The sequence below is a fragment of the Lissotriton vulgaris genome, chromosome 8, assembly GCF_964263255.1.
Source record: "Lissotriton vulgaris chromosome 8, aLisVul1.2, whole genome shotgun sequence".
Classification (NCBI taxonomy): Eukaryota; Metazoa; Chordata; class Amphibia; order Caudata; family Salamandridae; genus Lissotriton; species Lissotriton vulgaris.
In genome coordinates, this window is record NC_141696.1 from 1555980439 (window position 1) to 1556003597 (window position 23159).

The following is a 23159-nucleotide window of genomic DNA, read 5'->3' on the forward strand; positions in this document are numbered from 1 at the left end:
GTTTATCCTCAAAGTTGTTGCAGTTTGATTTTGTGCCGGAATACATTCCTGGATGTAAGAATGGATGTGCGGATTATCTATCACGTTCATCTGTAACTGTTGAACAGGACGTTGAGGCGAATGAGGGTGACAAGGAAGAGTTTATTGTAGCTGCTGGTGATCTTCCGTAATTGTGTTCTATCTCTGAGAGTGAGTGGCGCAAAGCTTTGAACAATGATTCCTCATGTCGACTGAAAAATTGGTGGCCCTCTGTGGTGAAGTGGATAATATGGTCTAGGCGTGTGTTATCTGCTCTAGTTGTGACAAGTCTGTGAAGTTGCGCACTCCATCTCTTTCTCCTATTGAGCTTCCATCTGCACCATGGGTGAAGTTAGTTTTTTACATTGTCGGACCATTTCACAAGCTTGATTCATCCCTAGGATGCCCTGGTCATGATGGATTATTATACCAAATGGCCAGAGGTAAGATTTGTGAGAGAGGTGACTTCCAGAACTGTTGCTGAATATTTGAAAGAGGTGTTCATGAAGGAGGGTTTTCAAGACACTTTTGTGACAGACAATGGGGTGCAATTTGTCTCTAGTGAGGTGGAGTTGTTTCTACAAACTAGTAGGATTAAACATTTGAAGAGCTCATTATACCACCCCCAAACCAATGGTTTGGTTGAACATACGAATATGATTTTGGGGGAATGTATACAGTGGCGATTGTTAACAATTGTGTGGTAGCCAATGCTGTCAAAACCATGCTTTGGTTTTATCGCACTACTCCTCATGCGACCACTGGTGTATCATCTTTTAAGTTGCTAAGTAGTTGCAGAGCTGCAACTAGTTTTTGTCCTAGTTGGATTAATAAATGGGTTAAAGGTGGACAGTGGTATGATGAGTGTGAGGAGTCGTGAGAGATTGAGACAGAGAGAAGAAAAAGGAGTACTTTGGTTCTAGGAAAAATGTCAAAGAGCTTGAGTTGTCTGTGGGAGATTTTGTTTGTGTAAAGAAACCCATTCATGTAAAGGAAGGTGGTCCCAAATTTGGCCCACCCATCAAAGTTGTGAAAGTAAATGGTGGTTCTGTAAATCTTGAGAATGTCCAGTGATAGAACAAGTGTTTGTTGGTGAAGTCCAGAAATGTTGTGGATGGGTGCCTTGGACACAGTGTGGATCGTCAAAAGATTCATACAAGAACTGTTCAGATGAGCACGAGACGTAGTTCTAGGGTGAGGATTGTTCCTCTCCATTTCAGATATTAATGTACTTTGGAAAACGTAATCTTATTACTTTAGGTGTGTACTATAATGTTTTTTTTGCTTGTTTTTCTTTTTTCTTTTTTAGTTTGTAATCTTTTTGTTGAACCCATTTTAGTTTGGTTTACATTTTTTAAAGAGGAAACCCATGTAGTATTTAAGACGTGTTACTTATAGAATGCTGTGCCGGTTCAGAATCTCACTGCGTGGGGGTCCGTGCTGATCCAGAAAAATGGTTGGGAGCTGGTTAATGGACGGGGACCTAGCTCTGACTATGGTAGAACAGTTCGATGAATAAAGTGTGTTTTACAACTTACCACATCTCTGCGTCTTCATCACGATGCTCTCAATCTTCATTAAATACTCCTGCAAGATCAAGGCTGTGCCCCTAAACGAGAAATTTCTAGCTTGGCAAGCAGTATTCATTTCTGGCACATCAAGTAACAGCAAAGATATTACCCTTCTCCTAATATACAGTTACCATAACGCTACTAAAATATCAGAACTGCCTGCAGCCAAATGCCTATACAGAATTCTGGAGGATCTCTTCCTGGAGTTTGCCACAAATGAAATTTTGCTAATAGGAGACTTTTACATCAGTGCACTGGGTAGCACTGATAACACTGCATGTAAAACCAAAACAGGAAAAAATAAACAACCTCTTGTCTAACTACAATCTACTCTCTGCTGAAGAAATTTGCCAGGAACAAGACCGTCACGCCCACTTCCCTGCTTCGTTTAAAGGGATTTCAACCATCGACTGCCTTTTCCTGTCAGTTCCTTTAGCCAGCCATCTAGTCAAGTTGGAGATACCCAACCGCCCTGAAAGCGACCACAAACCCTTGACTGGAATGCTCAATATAAATGCTGCAACAGTCGCAAGACTCCCAGAAGTAGGCTTATCTACGCGGGCCAAAGCATTCAAGCTAGTCAGGAGAATCAAATGGAGTCAGATAGCTCCAAGGTGGGCAAGTGGCTAGAAGATGTGTGTTATATTCTGGTTTACAATGTATTTCCCTTTTAACCTACCCTGTACATATTTCCCTTTTAATAGAATGTTTGTACTTTGCTGCACATGCACACTGTCCATGAGATTCCATTTGGAATTGTTATGATCTAAAATGTTTAACTTGGACTGACTTCTTGGAGGTTGGGAGTACTGTGCTGCAGCTCATTAAATCCTGGATTTAACTGGATATATTTGGATTTTCTGTTTATCTACTACAAAATTGGCGACGAGGGTGACCAGTACCTACTACTACTACAGCAGCACAGGTGTGGTACATCTGATTTTAAGGAAGTTTGGATTTTTACGATTTTTTTACATCTTTATTGGATTTTATGGACTTTATTTTGAAAAGAAGCGCTTTCATTTGACATTCTGAAGACTGGAATCTGTGGAAAGTGATATCTTACTTAATTCAAGCTTAATCTCTTCTGGCGTGGTGTTGGTACTTTGAAATACTATTTTAACAACCTGTACTATTTTTGGTGACTGCATGGTGAAGAGCGTTTTCTTCAAGCTAACTGCTGACCTCGTGAGACTCTGCATTACATTTTCACGTAATTTTGCCTTTTAATCACGCTGTGTTTACCTTTAAAAAGCTCAACGAAGGCTTTCTCGAGCAAAGGCTGTCAGCGCTCAACGAACGAGGGCTTTCACGTGCAAAGGTCTGCAGCGCGACGGAGCTTCCATGCGCCATTGTGAACTGCTGTCACCGTGGATACGCCGCGTTTGGAGCGTGATTACTATACGCCGCTTTTGAGCGTGAAGCGCATTTGTTGTGCCTTGGTTGCTATAGTTGCACGCATTGATTGAGGTCGCGTAAAGCTACGGCGGCCATATTTGTTTACTTTTGGATTTTCCTTTGCGCTCGAGAGCATCGGACACGTTTTTGAGGTACTGCTAACGAATTTAACCAAAACATGGATTACATCGAAGTTTACTGCTTTCCCAATTATTCATAAAGGAAATACCAACGTTGATGTACACAACGTGTGTACTCTAGAGCTAATTTCACCGGCGCTGATGTACACAGCTTGTGTCCTCTGAAGTTAGTTTTACCAGCGCTGATGGACTCAAGTATTAATCTAATATTTTAGTGTTATTCTCTTGTATTTTATTTATTTCATTTCTTTTATGTTCATTTATTTATAATCAGTTTTATTCATTATTTCTCACAATGCAGTTTGATCCGCCCTCAAAATTTTTACAAAGTAAAGGTGATCCTCCCATTCCATGGAACAGATGGAAGGAGGAATTTTTAACTTATTTGAAGGCTATTGATGGAGAAAGGATGGGTAATGAAAGGAAGAAAAATATTTTTCTCCATTGTCTGGGTTCCGAAGGGCAAGCCATTTTTAGGAATTTACCACCTGTTCCTGGTGGCGCTGGTGTCTTTGATGAAGCAATGCTTCGTGTAGAAACACGTTTTAAGCCTACAACTAGTATAGCGTTAAATCGTTACAAGTTCTATACCAGAGCCCAAAAGGAAAATGAATCATTTGATGATTTTTTAACAAGTTTGAGAGCTTTAGTTATGCCATGTAATTTTGGTAATATGACAGATGAGATGCTTAGGGATAACATAATTGTGAATGTTAAATGCAAGAAAACACAAGAACAGTTGTGGATTGTAGGCAATCCAACTTTGTTGGAATGTATTTCTACTGCTAAAGCTTTTGAACAGTCTAACAAATGGATGAAAACGATAGAGGAAACAAGCAATAAAAGTAGTAAGAATGATAAGTTAACTGAAGAAGTATGTGCGATGAACAATGTTGCAAGAGGTCCCCAAAATTATAAGTATGGATCACGTAACCGCATTGTGTGTTTTAGATGTGGAAGTTACAATCATGTAGCTTCTTTCAAATTTTGTCCTGCTTTAGGCAAGGAGTGCAACAAATGTGATAAGGTGGGTCATTTTTCTAACTCTTGTAGAGAGGACAAAAAGAAATGTGGGGACAAAAGCAACTATTTCAAGAAAAAAGAAATTTCGTGTGTGAGAGATGAGACAGATTTTGATTCAAGTTTAGTTAGATGTGAACATGTTGTGTCTGATGAATCTAATAGAGTAAGTGGGATGATTGTGTCTATAATAAGTTTAAGTTTGCTTGAGGAGGATGTTTTGGAATCTCCTAAATGTGTTGTTAGGTTTAAGGGAGTAGAATTAGAGTTGATGGCTGATTCTGGGTCTCCTTGGACCATCATAACTGAGAAGTATTTTGATGAAATGTACAAGAATAAAATTTCTAAGAGCGAGTTGTGTCCTCCTGATGTCATGGCGAAAGGTTTTAATGGTTCTAGTATTGATTTTATAGGGTATATTGCTTCCATGATTTATTTTAAGGACCAATCTGCATATATCAAACTGTATGTTGTTGTAAAGGGAGTGAATGTTTTGGGGTGGCGGGATCAATTCAGACTTCACATTACATTGAATCCACGCAACAAAGATCCTGTCATGGTGTCACATGATTGTGGTATGTTAGAAGAAGGTGTCAGATCTGTAGAAGAGAGTAATGTTTGGAAGACACTTTCGGACGAGTTTCCTAGTGTTTTTTCAGATAAATTAGGTAAACTAAGTGGTTTCACTCATGTCATTAAGCTTAAACAACGAGCTATGCCAGTCGTACAAAAACTTAGACCTGTACCACTGAATGTTAGAGAAGAGTTAAGTGATGCACTAAATGATATGTTGAAAAATGATGTCATAGAGGAGATAGAATCGTCCGAATGGGTTTCGCCAGTGGTTTTGGCACGCAAACCAGACAAATCTTTGAGGTTATGCATAGATTTGAGAGCACTTAATGCAAACATAGTGGTAGATTGTCATCCCCTGCCCAATATCAACGAAGTCGTGAGCATGCTAGGAGGAGGTGTTATATTTTCCACTTTGGACTTGAGATCGGCGTATCATCAGGTTGTGTTAGCAGAGGAATCACGTCATCTCACAGCTTTTATCACACCACAGGGTTTGTTTCAGTTTAAACGGATGCCGTTCGGTTTGGCGTCGGCAGCCTCTGTTTTTCAGAGATCTATGTATCATATTTTTAAGGACATGAGTGAATACGTGAAGTGTTTTCAAGATGATATCTTGATTTTCTCTAAATGTGATGAGGCACACATGGGGCATTTGAGGAATGTGTGTAAGATGTTAAATAAGTTTGGACTTACTATTAAGAGTAAGAAGTGTAAGTTATTTCAGAAAACTATAGAGTATTTGGGACACACCATTTCTGGTAATGGTGTTGCTCCAAAAAGATCATTGGTTGATGCTATCCTAAAAGCTCCTGCACCAGATTGTAAAGACAAGTTGTTATCGTTTCTAGGACTTTGTGAATATTACAGTAAGTTTATTGCAAGTTTTGCAACCAAGATGGAGCCGTTAAGAGAGTTAACAAGGAAGGATGTAGAGTTTTTGTGGGGACCTAAACAGCAAGATGCTTTTGAAAGTGTTAAACTTGATATGGTGTCAGCCCCTACTCTAAGGCCTTTTTGCTTGAATAAACTTTGCATTTTGACTGTAGACGCAAGTCTTTATGGCTTAGGTTGTGTGCTTTCACAACGTTCAGGCAAGGAGGATTGGAATGTTGCTTTTGCATCAAGATCTTTGAACCAAACTGAAAGACGATATGCTGTCATAGAAAAGGAATTGTTGGGATGTGTATGGGGCGTTGAGCATTTCCGGAATTATATTTGGGGTGCAAGATTTTTGATACGTACTGATCATAAACCATTGGTGGGTATTCTTTCACCTGGTGGAGGATTAAATGCTACAGCTCGCATTGCTAGATTGATGTCACGTTTGCAGGAATATAATTTTGACATTGAATATGTACCTGGAAAACTAAATGTAACTGCAGATTGTTTGTCTAGGTTGCCATATCCAGGTACTGGGGTTGAAGAAGACACGGAGGTGGTAACTAGTATTTCTGAAATGTTGTCAGAAAAATACAATGTTATATCAGAGGATCTGTGGATGAGAAGTATGAATGAGGATGATTTGTTGTGTAAGGTCAGAGACTATGTGAATTTGGGGTGGCCTTCCAAGGAACGCATTCCTGCTGAAATTATACCATTCTACAACATTGCTGATGAATTGGCCATTGAGGGAGATCTCCTATTCAGAGCTGGGAAATGTATTCCACCTTTGGCTGTAAGAAATGTTATTTTACAAATGAGTCACGAATGTCACATGGGGATGTCTTCCATGAAAAGACTGATTAGGTCTAATTTCTGGTGGCCAGGAGTTGATAGATTGGTGGATAAGTTTGTCAGAGAGTGTCCTGAGTGCATTGAGAGTGATAAATCGTGCAGGTGTGATCCAGCACCTTTAGTTCCTGTGAAGTGGCCATATCATCCGTGGCAAAAGTTAGGGATCGATATTGCTGGTCCGTTCAATTTTTTACCACAGGAATGTAGGTTTGCTATAGTTGCAGTGGACTATCACTCCAAGTGGCCTGAGGTCAAACTAGTACCTCATCCTAATATAGAGAGTGGTATCCTATTTTTAAAAGAGATTTTTTCTAGGGAAGGATTTCCGGAATGTATTGTATCTGATAATGGGGTACAGTTCAAATCCTCAGTGATGTCAGAGTTTCTGAGTATGTATGGCATAAAGCATTGTACCACTGCTCTGTATGAACCACAAGGTAATGGACTAGTGGAGAGATATAATCGAGTCCTCAAGCAAGACATAGTTTGGGCTCGTAAATCTGGAGGTTTGTGGAAAGAAAAATTGATAGAAAAGTTATGGTTATACCGCATTACACCCCATGCCACTACTGAGATTTCTCCTTTTCGTTTACTAAAAGGTAGAGATCCTGTTTCTGGTTTATGTCCTTGGTGGTTTAAAAAGAGTTGTAGTCATCAAATGATTGATGTGAATGTCAAGGATGTGGCTGAGAAAGTGGAACTCAAACAAGGCAAATACAAATGCAATTATGATTCTAGGATGAATGTTAAACAACCAGCATTCATGGTGGGTGATGTTGTTAGGATTCGCAAACCAGGTTACATTGCCAAGGGAGAAAACAAATTCGGTAAGCCTATGAAAGTAATGAAAGTTTATCATAATAGTGTGGTTACACAAGATGGGAAAAGATGGAATGTTAGAAGAGTTTCAAAATGTGTATCGCAGTTTTTTTTTATATATACTGGATGTTTTTTTCAGCTGTTAAAAATGTCAGTTTCCCTGCTTATTTCTTTAAGGGGGAAAATGTGTTATATTCTGGTTTACAATGTATTTCCCTTTTAACCTACCCTGTACATATTTCCCTTTTAATAGAATGTTTGTACTTTGCTGCACATGCACATTGTCCATGAGATTCCATTTGGAATTGTTATGATCTAAAATGTTTAACTTGGACTGACTTCTTGGAGGTTGGGAGTACTGTGCTGCAGCTCATTAAATCCTGGATTTATCTGGATATATTTGGATTTTCTCTTTATCTACTACAATGTAATTACAGAGTCCAACACCAACTCTCTGGGAGACTCATACTACAGATGGGATGACCTAAAGAATGATTTAAGGGACCATCTGTTGGGATCCAGTGTCTCTCAACAATACTCTAAAACCCCTGTGAAGGAGCATCCCCGACAGCCACACAACAGGGCCATCATTAATGCACAAAGAGCATTAAGAAGGCCAACAACAGCCCACAAGCTAAATCCTACAGCAAACTCTACAAATAATATTATTAATCTGTGCAAAATGTAGTCAAGATTAACTTCGGAAGCAAAGAAAATTCTGAACAAAAAGAATGGCTAAAAATACACCAATTGCTTTAGAAAAAAGTCTGGCCCATATCTGCAATTCCATCAACAAACTCAGATCTCCTAACTGTACCAAGTACAACGCTGTCCCAGAAGGGTCCTGGGTGCGACATGTAAAAGCACTACACAAGAGCCTCCCAACAGGACCAAGCGACGCTCTTAGCCGGGGGACTGTAGATCAAACACCAGGAGAAATTCAAGTTCTGGCCACACAGGCCCTAGTCTGTAAACACATAAAAACCATGAAAAAAAACTGAGCACCGGGCCCCAATGGGCTTCCATTCAAATGCGCTCTGGAGGACTGAGCCAAGGTCTTAACCCCCCTTTTTAACCAAGCTTACCTTGCTGCGCAGAGCCCATATTCATGGAGGGGATCCATCTTATGCCCGATCTTCAAGAAAGAAGATCCAACAATTTCATCCAACTATCGACTCATTGCCCTCCCGGACCTAGAGGCCAAATCCCATGCCCACTCGCTTCTCAAACAGGTAGATGAATGGGTCACGATAAATCACATCTTGCCTGTCTTGTAAACTGGGTTTTGTGCCGCCGCCTCAACAACCGACAACACTGCACTTGCTATTTTGAGTCATCAAGCAGCCTAAAAAAAGTCAGCCTCCACTCTAGCTGATTAATGGACTACGGCGCCGCTGTCGACAAGGTATACCGCAACATGCTTTGGAGGAAACTAAACAAGTGGGTGGTACCCCAGCAATTGCTCAGGCCATCATCTCCCTCTACTCCAATACCTGGGTCAGTGTGAGAACAGGCCCCCACACTGTAACCTCTAAAATTACAACTGATGATGGCGTGATGCAGGGGTGCGCCCTCGCACCTCTCCTTTTCAACGTATGTACTGCTGACCTAGGCAAATTTCTGAAAAGCAGTTGCCCGATACCTCCACAACTTGGCCATTCAATACTACACATCTTACAATATGCTGACCACATTGTCATAATGGACCACACAATAGCCAGAATTCAAAGATCTCTGAGCAAACTTCAGGAATACAACAAAGCCAATTTTCTCAGGATCAAACAGGACAAGACCACAGTCTTGATTTTTGGTCACTACAAAAAGAAGAAACTTCTAACATGAGGCATGGGGACAGCGACCATTAAAACAACTACAAAATGCAACTCCCTGGGGGTATGGTTTAATGAGACCTCCAGATCCATGGCCCACCTAGCCGCCCTGAAAATAAAAGCTAGAGCCATCATATACAGTCTGATCTGTCTCAATAAAAACATAAACAGGCTGTGCCCCCAGCCTAGAACATGCTCAATGCACGGCCTACAAGGGAGTATTTCAACTGCCCAGATACATCAGGAGGTCCAGACTGCACTTGAAACTGGGCCTCTCAAGACGAACCCTCACCTGTGAGTCTGACACCTAGAGATTTACATTAGGATCATAACAGCTCAAGCAAACTCATATAAAACTTGTGTGAAAGAAACATTTGAGAGTCCTGGGAACCCCTGGCACAGACAAGTTAAAAAAGCAATAGCCTCTCTACAAATTGAAGATCCAGCGCTAAACTCAGACGCTATTCCTTACACCGCCTAGAAAAGGGTTATCAACAGGCAGCTGAAAACAACCTTACACCTGATGGACAACCACTACCTAAAGCCCTCAAACAGCTTATCCCCCATGAACAATTCCTACCTAACTGGGAAGCCACAGCCATATCTCTCTCTCAAGCCATAAACAGACGGTCCGTAGAGACATTTTATTTATGCGCTTGTTAAGCCTACCAGTGGCCGACTTTAACCCATGGGCCAACTCGGGCAAGGAGGGGGTTGCAGACTTTTCAATTATAAGAATCTTGGATACACCTTCTGTGCTGCGGTCCTATGCTCAATGCCCCAAGGAGGTCTCTCCTGAAACCAATTTCCCTACAGAAGGAAGCTCATACTTGCCTGGAGGTCTCATCACTGTTCTTCTTCCACACGAATACAAGAACCCTACCGAGCTGCAGTAAATACGTCAAGTAGCTAGGGTATCTACTCTGCCCCCATCCTACAACTACTTAGTCTATTACCTTCTCTCAAAAACTGATGACGGACTATTTCATGATATGACCCTGAATCAGGAACAGAGGCAGAAAGGGTATCCCTAGTCAAGAGGGAAATTATCCCCCTTGCCTACTCCCAACTATTCTCATTGCCAGCAAGTATGCTGCATAGGCCCAGCCCGTTTTAGTTTTAACCCCCACTTAAAATCCTACGGGTGCATCAATATTTGCACTTTAATCGCCGTAACCTTCTGTCTCAAGCGCGCTGTTCAAGACACTGGTTTTTTAGACAGATTGTAACTATGGCTTCTTTTTATTTCTGTATAATCTCATCTCCACACTAAGATAATATTAGTGCTGTTTCTAAACCTTTTTTAAAAATATATTTTATTGTAAATCTTTTATGGTTTTAACCAACGAAAAGAATGAACTCCTTGGCTTTGAAATTAATGGTGAATTTTGGCATTTTCTTACTTTAGCCATTTGGTACCTGTCTCTATTCAGGGTGATAGCTGGGCTTTGTGTATTCCCTCGAGACCGCCACACATAAAGGGAGCTTAGGTGTGTCTTGATGGGCCATCCTGGGAGATGAGATGTAGGAGCTGGAGACAGCCTCACACTTACGCCTGAATAAGCTGTGTCCGGTCCGCACAAAAAGGCAGCATACCCCTCCCCGTGTAGTGAGTCTGGAGCCAAGGCAGGAAGGGAGGACCTCTGTGCACTTCAAAGCCTTCTTTGAAGTCTCCCCCACTTCAAAAGGCACAACTGAATACAAGTACTGGACTTGTGACACCATTACTTTAGTACACTTCAGACCTGTGACACTCTGCCAGGAAGCACTGCTGTGCTGCTGAAAGGACTGACCCTCTGCTGGAATATAACTTTGCTGGATTCCTGCCTTGCTGTGCTGCCCTGCTGTTTTCCTGCATGGGTGAGAAGGACTGGACTAACATCACTTGAAACCCAGAGTGACTCAAAGGGCTTGCTGGCTTGCTTTTGATCTGATGTCTCAGAGACATAAAAGACTTCTATCTTACCTGCATCTGAACCTGGACCCAGTCATCTGTGAGTCTACCCTGCCAAGTGGTGTCATCCCAGTCCTGGACCCTAGGAAGTGTGGCCTAAGGTGCTTCTTCAAGCCAATTCACGCATCCTCATCGGACACAGCGCATCTTCGCCTTTGCATTGGTCAGAACCGGTGCATCCTCGTGCTAGCGTGGAGTGGAGCTGGTGCATTGCACTCTGTACCAGCACATCAGTCTCTGAATCAATGCATCCTCTGCTGCAGGAGCAGTAGCAGCAAATTCGGAACCAGTGCCCCGCTGCCGTTGCATGGAGAAAATCGACACATCTTGCCCAATGCTTGTGCTGCACCTCGCATCTTCTTCGATGTTAACGCAATCGGGATCGAGGTACTTTTGTTCAGCGGGCCTAAATGGGTCCCTGTATCTGGCCCGCGCTCCATCACAGTTGGCTGATTCATGAACTTTGTGCTGAACCGGTGCAATTTTATAGTTTATTCTTTGAAAATTCATATCTCTTTGTTGCCATTTTGGTCTTGTATTATTTATAGAATTATTCTTTATTTTTCCAACCTGGTGTGTAGTCTTATTTTGTGTTTCACTGTGTTATGGTTTGAAGTGTTGCACAAATACTTTACACTTTGCCTCTTAAGTTAAGCCCGACTGCTCCGTGCCAAGCTACCAGAGGGCAAGCACAGGATAATTTACAGTGTGTTGTGACTTACCCTAACTAGGATTGTGGTTCCTGCTTGGACAGGCTACATTCCTCTGCCACCAAGAAACTCAACTTATAACAGACTGCATCTGTGGTTGTGAAATCGCATCATAAAAGCTCTGAAAGGCTGTAGAACTGCCTGTTGCAATCTCAGACTCAGTGACATTATTGAGGAGAACAATCTATCATGAGGCGGTCCGTTTCTACACAGCCTTTCCTTTATACGCCCCGACAAACCCAATGAAGAGTTGATCATCCACCTGGAACTCTTTGGTACAATAAATGTAGAACAACAATGCTCTTTTTGGCTACGTCTGTGGAGTCTCTCCTACTCTTTGGAAGGATGACACAGAACAAATAAAAGTAGGCAATGTGATAGTCCGGCCTATGTTGAAAGGTGTTACCAATTTCAGCAGAAAAGAGGCAGGTGTTCCCAAAACCAGTTTGTCTGGGGGTAAAAAGAAGTGTAAGGAGGGTGCACAGAAAGTGCCTGAGTTCACTTACCCTCCTGGCCAATGTAATGGCGACTAAAAAGGCAGTTTTTTATGGTCAATGGGCGTAAAGGTCAACTGTGCAAGGGCTCAAAGGGCAAGTACATCAGGAAGGTCAAAACTATGTTCAGGTCCCAATGTGGCATAATGAAGTTGTATAGAAGGAACATGTGTTGTAGTCCTTTCAGGAAACAATTCACTGTGAGTGACTTGTACAAAGAGGACTGAACCAGCAACCCTAGGAATGCAGATAGGGCCAAAGTGAACCTCTTAACGATAACCAGAACAACATCTCAGTGGGCTAGTGAAAGAACAAACAACAAAACTTCAGACAAGCTTACAGAAAGGGGAGCAACATTTTTAGAAACACACCAGGCCACAAATATGTGCCGATTGCAGGCATATACTAGCTTGGTTGAGGCATGCATGACTCCCAGATTGACATCACAGACTTCAGGAGGACGGTCATAAATTGTCAACTGCTGTGGGCCATTCTCCACGCATGAAGGCAGAGCATGCGCATGTTTGGGTGCGAGACCCTGCTCCATTGCTGCAACAGTAGAACCTCCAGAAGATGCAGCCTGATCACAGGACCAATGTTCATGCTCCGTAATTTGAGATACCATACTCTCTCTGCCCAATCCAGAGCTACAAGAATGACTTGGGCCTGGTCGTTCCTGATCTTCTTGAGAACTCTGGGCAGCAGTGGTATTGATGGAAGGGCATATAGTAGGCCTGAGCGTCACGAAATGTCTCTTCGACAGCAAGAGTTTCCTTCAAAACCTCAGTGTGCAGAAGTGTGGACATTGCACATTCCCTGATATTAGGAATAAATCTAACCAAGGTTCTCCAAAATCTTCTAAGAGGCCTTGCACCACATCCGGGTGAAGCTGCCATGCGTGATCCGTTAGGCATCAATGGCTGAGTTTGTCCGCTCTGGCATTCAGAGAACACACCAGATGTTGAACCACCAGGGAAATGCCCATGCGTTCCAGCCATGTCCAGAGATGAAGGGTCTCTTGACACAGGGTCGACAACCTCAGCCCACGTGTTGCAATACCACATGGTGGTGGTGTTGTCCATGACCATATGAACAAGCCTTCCCTTGATGGAAGGAATACAGTCTTTCAATGTCAGCCAGCTAGCTCTCAGCGCGAGCAGGTTGATGTGGAGCAGAGACTTAGCAGGAGAACAGAGTCCTCTAATTTTGACCATCCCCAGATGGTCATACCAGCTCAGGAGTGATACATCTGTCACTATGGTTAGAACTGGGTGGGTAAAGGAGAGGGGTTTACCACGGACCCAATTTCACTCCATCCGCCACCACTGCAGATATTTTGCACTTGCCACCGATATCTGAACCAGGTTGGAGAGATTCTCCTAATGCTTCTCACACTGGGATGAGCCCGCATTTGCCAAGATGCATGTGTAACCAGACAGAGGCAATGAGGCCTAGCACCCTCATGCCCACTGAAACCCTTGGTAGAGGATGAAACATCAGAATCATTGCCCGAATATCTTGATCTCCTTCTGGAGAATAGGCCCAAAACTGCATTGTAGCCAGAACAGTTCCGATGAAAGGGACTATCTGAGAAGGAGTTAGGTTGACTAAGACACAAATATAGTAAACCTCAGCGAATGCAGGAGGTTTACTATAGTCTGGAAGAAGGAGGTGACTGCCTACGGCGAGCCCACCTTCAATCACCAATCATTGAGATAGGGGAAGACTGCAACCCTCGACTCCCACAGGTGTACTGCAATCAATGTCATCACCTTGGTGAGCACTCGAGAGGTGCTTGTAAGGCTAAACCCGAAAACAGAGAACTGATAATGATCGGGTCCCACTGTGAACAGCAGGCAGGACGGGAATCTGGAAGTAGGCATCCTGCAAGTCTAGAGCTACCATTGAGTCTCCATGGTCCAAGGGAGGCAGAACCTGTACTAATGTAAGCATCCTAAATTTCTCCTTCTACAGGAAAAAATTGAGAGGGCACAAGTCTAAAATAGTGCAGAGGCTTCAGTCCTTCTTGAGCACCAGAAAATAGTGGGAATAGAAACCACAACCTACAACCTGCCTAAGTATACCTCACAGGTACAAATAAGGCTTGAATTTGGCCTGAGGAATCAAAGAGTAGAAAGAATGGGCGCCTATACCAAAAGTTGGCATAAAATACAAGTCTCAAGCTTGAATCACCATCTCTGGAAGGAGTTAGAAAGAAAAATTAAGTGTACATCTACAAAATATCTAAAGCACTCAATAGACTCCTTGGAACTACAAGAAGCCTGGAAGAGCATTGGATCTCATAATACCTTAAAACAATTAGTAAACAAATCTGTAAGGATAATTTCGCTAGTGGAAGACAAAGCAACACTAGCCAACAGGGCTCACGGCTGGACCGCCATCCAAAATTACACTAGCAGTGCTTGTCAAAACATCGTAGGAGTCTGTTTCACACAGATCACAAAGGAGAAGTTTATACGACTACGGTTGGGAATTCTTCCATCCCAATACCACCTTCCCCCGTGGAAACGGACCCAAACGACAACAAATTGCAGGTTACGCGAGGACCCAAAAGAGGATATCCTTCACCTAATATGCATTTGCAAAGGACTGTCAAAGGAGGGCCTATATCATCTAAAAACAACACTAAAGGAACTGGGAATAAGAACATGTCAGCAGGCGGTCAAAGCATGCTTTGACGGGAAAAACATCCAATTAGCAAGTCATCTTGTTAAATTTCTGGAAAAAGAGGAAAAAAGCAGAACGCCAGAAGGGAGAGATTGGACAAAGCAAACCCATCCGGAGGCCATTGAGGCCTATCGCCCCACTCGGCAACGACAAGGAACAACCACCTCAACATTAAAACCTCGTAAGAAATGGCATTCGTCATCAAATAGTACAAGCTGTGCGTCCAGACACTTTAATTGATGAAAAAATATATATATATCTAATTCTTCCTTTTTTTTTTTTAAGTAATTGGGCACACCTCCGTCACTGTGGACCGGTTACAACGCTACAAAATTGCAGACCTGTTTGCAACCAGCCATAAGACACCCTCGAAGGCCCATCTTTTTGACTGTTCTGCCCACCTGACGGTGTTGCTTAAAACCGCCCCAAGAGCCTGCAGTCGTAAAAATCCTAATAGACACACTTTGGGCCACATAACGATCTACTTTTATCTTAATTCTTGGAAAGTGCTAAAAGATACCTGATTTTTTTAGGACAGACTTTTTAGTCCTTATGAAATTTTGCTCTATGTTTTTTAATGAAATTTTAACAAATTCATTCAAAAAAATCTGTATTTTAAGTTTGTTTATACATTCTAAATGTAGCTGATTGCAATGTTTTTAATTAACTGAGCAATAAAGACTTACTTACTTACAGCTTGAACTTCCTGATGGAGCGGGTAGAGGTAGACCTCTGTCAGCCGCTCCAAAGATGGTGGCATTGGTGACAGAATTTCAAAGAAGGAGATAGAGTAAGCCTTCTGAACAATCTGAAGTATCCACTTGTCCAATGTTATATTCTGCCAGCGGGGCACGTGAGATCGGATCTTGCCAACAATTGGGGGCCCGTGGTAGTACAAGGACAACCTCAAGTGGTTTGGAGGCTGCGGCTGCTATGTGAGGGAAGGGTAGTTAGACCTCTAGATGTGTGCCCCATGAGGCCACAAAAGGACTGGGGGAGCCTGATGGCCTTGGCGGGTGGCGGGAATTGACATGGCAGGTAGCCCCTACTGTATCTACAAAATGGGTGAAAGGCAGACTAGGGTTGGGTGGAGAATGGAGAGGCCCAAGGGTCAACTGTCCTTAATGCGCTTCAGTGCTGAATCTGCCTTGTTGCCCAAGAGGGAGGTGCCATCAAACAGCATGTCTATAGGGAAAACATGGACATCCCCCAAAAAGTCAGTAGACCTCAGCTAGGAGTGGCATCTGGCTTATAACAATCGCTCTGCCTAGCGTAGAGTCGTATCCAGCAAACAGCAACATGTCAACTTTGCCGCCTTTCTGCCACTGACAATAGCCTGTGTGGCTCGGGCCTTGTCCTATGCCATGGACAACACATGTGCAACCGAATTCCAAACCATGTGATTATATCGGCCCAAAAGGCACATGGTGTTCACCGACCACAGTGCAAGGCTAGAGGAAGAGAACATTCTCTTGCCAAAGATATCCAGCTTCTTGGATACCCTATCTGGAGGTGTGGTAGGGAACATGCCAGGGTTGACCAGGATTGTGGAGACCTGGACAACCCAACTCTCCAGGTGAGGTGCTGGGTGGGGAAAGCTGGTTCCCCACGAGCGGTGTGATGGCGGGCAACTGTCCTGTGCACAGGTGCCCTTGTACAGGGCTTGGCTCAGGCCCTGAGCAGGTTATCAATGAGAGCTTCATTAAAAGGGAGGAGAGGTTCTGAGGCACATTCCAGTTGAAGCACCTCCACCAAGACGTTTGTGGAGGTGGAGGGAAGCATAGGTCCAGTACCTCAGCCACCCTTCTCACCACCATAGCAAACAAAGCCCCTTTTCTCCATAGCTATAGCAGGAGGAGAGATCAGGCCAGTGTCTTGGTAGGTGTACAAACAACTGGCATCCGAAAGTTCCTCATACCAGTTATCATTGGCCTCATTTAGGGGATTGGTATAACCATAAGGATCCTCAGATCCTCCCCAATAACACCCCTCCCCATGCCTGTCAATAAAAGAGCAGACCCTGGCTCAGACTTGGAAGGTCAAATTTAATTTGGAGTGGACGTCAATCGATACCGATCTAGCTCTGTATTGAGTATGATTATGGGGTCGGCATCCCCTAGGAAAAACATCGCTGGAACGAGCTAGCTGCGGGGAAGGTCATGGTCCTATGATCAGAATTGTTTCGGATCGAGAACCAGATCCATGGACCCGACAGGCAACGAACCCATGAGACCTGAAAGTGCTCGACCAGCCGAAAACTGAGGTACATGATCTCATAAAAATCTCGTAGTTGGGCGGCGGCGCTTTGGCTCCAGATAACTCCGAGACATGGACCGGACCCAGAGGTAGGCTCTGAGTGGGACCTACAGTTATGTTGTTACCATGCCACGTCTGATCAATTGGATCTGCTTGGTAAAATTGAATAGCGCCTCGACTTCTTTATATTTGCCACCACAAACTTAAAGCTTTAAGCAATGCTCCCTCAGTGCAATAGGGTTTATGAGAGGCAGTCCTCACACGTCTTGGAGTCGTGGTCCAATCAAAGCACCAAAGGCAAACCAGGTGGAGGTCTGTCACAGATAGACCACACCACTTAATACCCACCAGTTATTTGGGGGGCATCCATACACACTGGGGGAGAAAACGTCTGGAAAAAAAGAGTTGACAAAACACCAAAAAAAGGTGTTGAAAAGTGGTTAGAGATAACCCTCTCCAGATCTGTACTGACTGGCATGGAAAGAAAAGAACAGAGGTCAACGTGCTTGGGTGGCATCTATATAGGCACAGCACAGTTCACTTCAGGCTGATGCGGAACCAATCAACACCACCTACCGGCATGCAGAGGTTTTGCTCAAAAAAATTCTGGATCCAGTTTGACAACTTGGGAATATTCTGAGATAAGGAATTTGCAGCTGCTTATCGCCGTCAGAGAAGCCCCCTTACATTCCAAGAGAGGAGCTTTATACAAGCTGTAAAGGACTGTTTTGTACACTGCACTATCAATGGCAGGTGAGTATGGATACCATGTATGAGTGTTGGTTGTAGAAGTATCTCAATCCCCCAGAGAAAGCCATATGAATGAACAAAAAGGCATGTATGCTTGAATACTTCCTGTTACTGCAGCCCTAAACCCTTTCCTGCAGCCTTGGAGTCTAGCTAGGTGGACAGGAAACAACTGACAAATGATTGAAACTTAGCATTGTATCAAAACTATCCAATTGTCTCCAACACATGTGAAACATGCACATATTTGCAATCTAACATATTAGGCATTGCGGAAAGAGTGAAGTAAGGAAAACAACAATTCTGTGCAGTTCTGGTATAGGAGAGCCTTCCTTTCTTGAGCCAAGCAAAGTACAGTGTCCCTGTTGCAATAGTTTTAGAGGCACAGAATAATGGCACATGGAGGATCGCCTGGTGGCGTGCGCTGCATAAGCGCTCAAAGTGTATGTTACACAACAAAGGCATCTAAAAAAAGCAGATGTCGAATTGTGCCAGTACCATCTCCACAAAAGATTCTATTTTGCCCGTATTCTTTGTATTGGGAATGCCCAGTGACAGTAGGTTGTTTCCTCTTGAGTGGGCTTCCAAATGTTCATTTTTAGTTTTGATTTCAGCTATCCCTCGCTCCATCATAACTGCTCTCGGCTGGTTTGTTCATTATCTCCTTTAGTTGGTCTACAAGCACAGTCAATGAGTCGTTTGTCCCATCTACAAGGGTGTGGAATGTAATCAAATATCTACTTGTCGAGGGGGCAGGTTGCTTTATAAATCTACGTGTCCTGTAATAAAACCTAGCTGTTTCTTTGGTGCCATTTAGTGCAGCCAAAAATGTGGCTGCAATCCCATTATACAAGAGCTCTGATTATAGCCTCTTATACCAGGGCTAAAACGATAGTAGGGGTTGAATGCTAGCAATTTCCTTATTTTGCCGCTTTCAGCAGATCTACATACTGGGGCTGTAGGTAGCTATAAGCAATATTTCCAGGGTTGTGAGGCCCTTTTGAATCTGTGCAAACCTAATAACTTGCACTTTTTAAGGATTTTCACCAGCTCTTATCTAATCTTTTCAAATACAGAGAAAGGTTGGAAATTTACTCCTGACAAGGGTCATACTTAGAATTAAAACTACTTCCAGGGTTGGGAAAAAGAGATTTGAGGGAAAGTGAACTTGTAAGCGCTCAACAGATTTCCACATGAGCAAAATTACACATGCATATTTGCTTGTGCTAAAATACAGTTCACACATATTTTCAAGTACAATTTCCGGGTCTACTTCTGTAAATTCTTGATTCATGAAATACATAAATCTGCCCTAGTTCAAAGACATACCTTGGGTGCTCTTTTTGGACTTTCTTTAAGAATTGGGCCACTAATTCGGTCTGGCATTAAACAAGACCTTTTGTTTTTATTAAAATTCTCCCTCTCTCTCTCTCTCTCTCTCTCTCTCTCTCTATACAAACAAATAAACAAACAAGAGCAGACTGTATCAAGCTAGCATGGACGTTAATGGTGTGAATGATGCATGCTTCTTATTTAATTTAGCGTTTTTCAAAGAAAGGAGAATGCTTAGGAAGTGGTATAAATTACCTACAGCTTTCCATAGCGTGTTCGGCTTTTCTAAAAAATAAGCTTCATTTATTTCCCCCATCTTGCGCGAGTATGTTACAGTCTAATCTGTTGAACCTGAGAAGCACAAGCTGCTTCTTCCAGAAATAAAAGAAGATTACCAACAGTAAGTTAAATCGCACATTTTTAAAAACTTTAAATATGCATTCAGAATTATATTTTTCTATTAAATACAAATAGTGGGGCACAGTTAGGATGGCCAGATGAATCAATGTCATGTGGACGCTGTTTGAGAGGTATGGATTTCATTTAATATATCAGTGCATTGCAGGTAATGTAATTATGAATCTTTTTCAATAGAAACTAACGGACTCATGAAGATTATTGGTAAAAGAAAGTCCAAAACGTGAAAAGTTCTTGAGCGGTAGCGCCATCTGGTGACCCTACACATCATAATTACAAAAAAAAGAAAAGAAAAAACATGCATAAATAAGATTGATGTATTCTATCTTTAACACATTGTACTCTTCTATTTAAAAGCATACAGAACTGCCAGATCCGAGCAATCAAATTACATCATACTTTAATAGAAGAAAACACATAGCAGGTAATCCTGTAATATGCCCTTGTATGGATATCATGGGGTTTGGGAGAAATTTCATGGGTCCCTATGAAATATGGGTTTCATTAGCAAGTGGATAGCCTCAAACCAGTCCACAGAGCTTTACTATTGTGCTTTGTTGATTCAATATTTCAATCATGAAAATAAATATCTGACCATTCTTATTTTAATGAATCTCACCCTTATGCAGACTTCACTTACAGTTTTTAGTTAACATTCCCATTTGAAAAACAATACCAATCAAGATCTTTATTCGGATACTGTATCCATAAAAGCACAATAAAAATAGTAGCATATAACAGTAATACATAGATCAATTAGAAGAGGTGAAAGTTTAGAAGTGAAATAAAAAAGTAATTTCCAACAAAAGTTACTATGCACATTAAAAAATAATATGTAAAAAAACAGTAATCAGCCAACTGTATCTTTACCAAGATAGAAAATACAATTTTAAAAGAACAAAGCCAGCAAGACTTCAAGGGGTACACATGGAATTACGAGAACGCACTGCAGCTTTAAAAAAAAAAAAACCTACACTGAAGATTAATTCTTCCTCTTCCAAAATAATGATTTTCCTGTAGGCTGCCTTGTAATCAATCAAAAGTATGGCCTTAAAAAATGGGATCAAGAACCAGCTAGGGTATTTTGCATAAAAATTACAAAAAAATAAAAAATACAACATTGATTGATTAAATTGATTGTTGCAGGGGCATGGCAAGTGATCCAGATTAGAGCTGTACCCCAGAGGAAAGCAGAGCGAAAATTTCATTGTACCCGCCCTTAATCGAAAAAGCAAACTCCTCTCCTAACGGTCAATAGGTTTTAAAAGGTAACTTGATGGTAAATGGGAGGTATTCTCGATCAGCGTATATTTATCAACAGAGGATTTCTGTGCCTCTGTTTCGTGTCTAGCTTTACTATAAAGTGCATAAAGTGCCTTCTGTAGTTTTTTTTGGCTCATGCTTTCAGAATCAGTGGGGTTTAAGATTTACAGTATTCAAGCTCATCCCAACAGCGGTGAGCCAGGGTATTTCCCTTCAAAGTTCAGGCGGTCTGTTATTATTTCCCTGGTTAGATGAGCTGCAGGATTCTTCCAGACTGCAAGCCAAAATGTAGCAGGGCGAGCCTTATTATAATCTGCAATATAATGCAGGTTCAGTTCGCTATGGCAAGCAATAACAATACATTTATCAACCCAACTGCCACAAAATATTCACATTATATAAAAGATACAAACTAACATTTATGACCTTACATTCCTATCCACGGGACCTGGTGATATTTACAAACCAGATAGCTTTGGTATTGTGGTTTATGATATAATCAGAACCCATGATGGAAATGTAGGACCATAGTACATGGTTACCTGTTATTATTCTTCAAAAATAACAAACAAACAAAGGTTATACATTGAAATATACCTGGACCTTAATGTTTACATAATTCATTAAGGCATCCACCATTGCCATGTGCATAAATGGAGTAGAAAAATTGACTCCATTGTCAACAATGTCAAAGGTTAGTAATATATTCAGTAACAAGATCGCTTTGTTTCGACTCGTTTGAGATTAGGCATAGTACACCATCTAGTTGCCTTTCCCACCACAAAAATGTGCCCGTTGACTTTATGTCCTTGTGATGGGCTATCCAAACAAAGCACCACCCATTTTTTTACTATTTTGTAAGTTCTATTCCTTTTTAAGACGATTTTATCTGAAACCTACATTCTTAAAATTCAACGTGAGAACAACCCACGCTGCTATGAACTTATTGGTTACGCTTAATGACCCAGGATTATGTATTTATGGTGCTTCTTACATCCTAAAATCAATTGCTGCTAGGAAATCTATTATACTTTTTAATTAATTGGACTGGGTTATGCATTGGATGATGTTATTATCAAATTGCTGCTAGGAAATGTATTATGCACTACTATTAATTGGACTGTCATGTGCATTGGATGTTTATACATGTGCGTTTTAAAATTATGTTTTTGCTTTTATGGTTGCTGCACAAACCGAATAAAGCCTTTTGAATTGAAATTGAGTAACAAGATCAAAGAGCTCTCTCTCCTTACAGCATGTAGAAGCTAACTTCCAAAGTGGGAGGTTAGTTTCAACAGATTGTGTTTTTCCAAAGCTAGAAAGTGCAGCAATTGAATCTTACCTGACATTGGCAAAGTCCAGACACTTATTCTTCATAAACTTAAAACCTTTATATGCTGAAAAGTGAATTATACCCTCCCACATTTACTGTAGTCAGAATTATGTTCTTGGATGTGTTGCTGACAGTGACTTATAATTTCATGAAAGGTAAAACACCCTCTATTTGATGCATATGTATGAGTATTCCTGTGTGTATATTTGCTGATGCACGTGCAGGTGCAAAAAGGCATCGGAGCTCTTCCCACAACCTTTACAACAGAATGCTAATTCTACTTTTGTGTGTTCACTAACTGACCACTAGGCATAATAAATCATGAGATCTCTTCCCTTATTTGCTACATCTGTGGATGTACAGGAGGTGTCATACAGTTTATGAGTGACTGAAGTATCCTACATATTTTATGTTGTTTTTCCCATGTGTGATTGCTGGTGGCTTTTTAGTTAAGCTGAGCTAGCAAAGCACATTCCACCTCCATTGCATATTTATGTTTTTACTTCTGGATGCCTTCACAGATGGATAGTTAGGGCTGATGCCCGAGTTAAGCTCTTTCTTTCTGCACCTACTGCATGTTTTTTTTACATTTGTGAGTTAGCTGCTGACCTTTTAGACACTTGGATTTACTAAAGCTCTTTCAACATTCATTGCAATTGTATGTTTTTTTATTATGTATGCCATCACAGACAGATGTGTGTGTCTGATGCTTGATTAAAGCGCTTTCCACATTCACTGCATGTATAAAGTTTTTGCTTTGTGTGTTAGTTGGTGGCTCTTCGGATGCATGGATTTACTAAAGCTCTTTCCACATTCACCACAAGTATATGCCTTTGCAGATGGATGGTTAGGATTAATGC

The 23159-nt window shown here is 41.8% G+C and overlaps 2 pseudogenes across 2 annotated transcripts in view; both read right to left on the reverse strand.

Moving 5' to 3' along the window:
• The window catches only part of LOC147700383 (uncharacterized), a 106423-nt pseudogene that overhangs the window by 34836 nt on the left and 48428 nt on the right, over positions 1 to 23159 (reverse strand). The gene's annotated exons all lie outside the window — the stretch shown is intronic.
• Positions 20087 to 23159, reverse strand: part of LOC147700384 (uncharacterized) — a 51508-nt pseudogene continuing 48435 nt past the window's right edge. The window contains exon 4 of the transcript XR_015299425.1: positions 20087 to 23134. The product of XR_015299425.1 is annotated as an uncharacterized LOC147700384 (transcript). The remainder of the gene's footprint in view (positions 23135 to 23159) is intronic.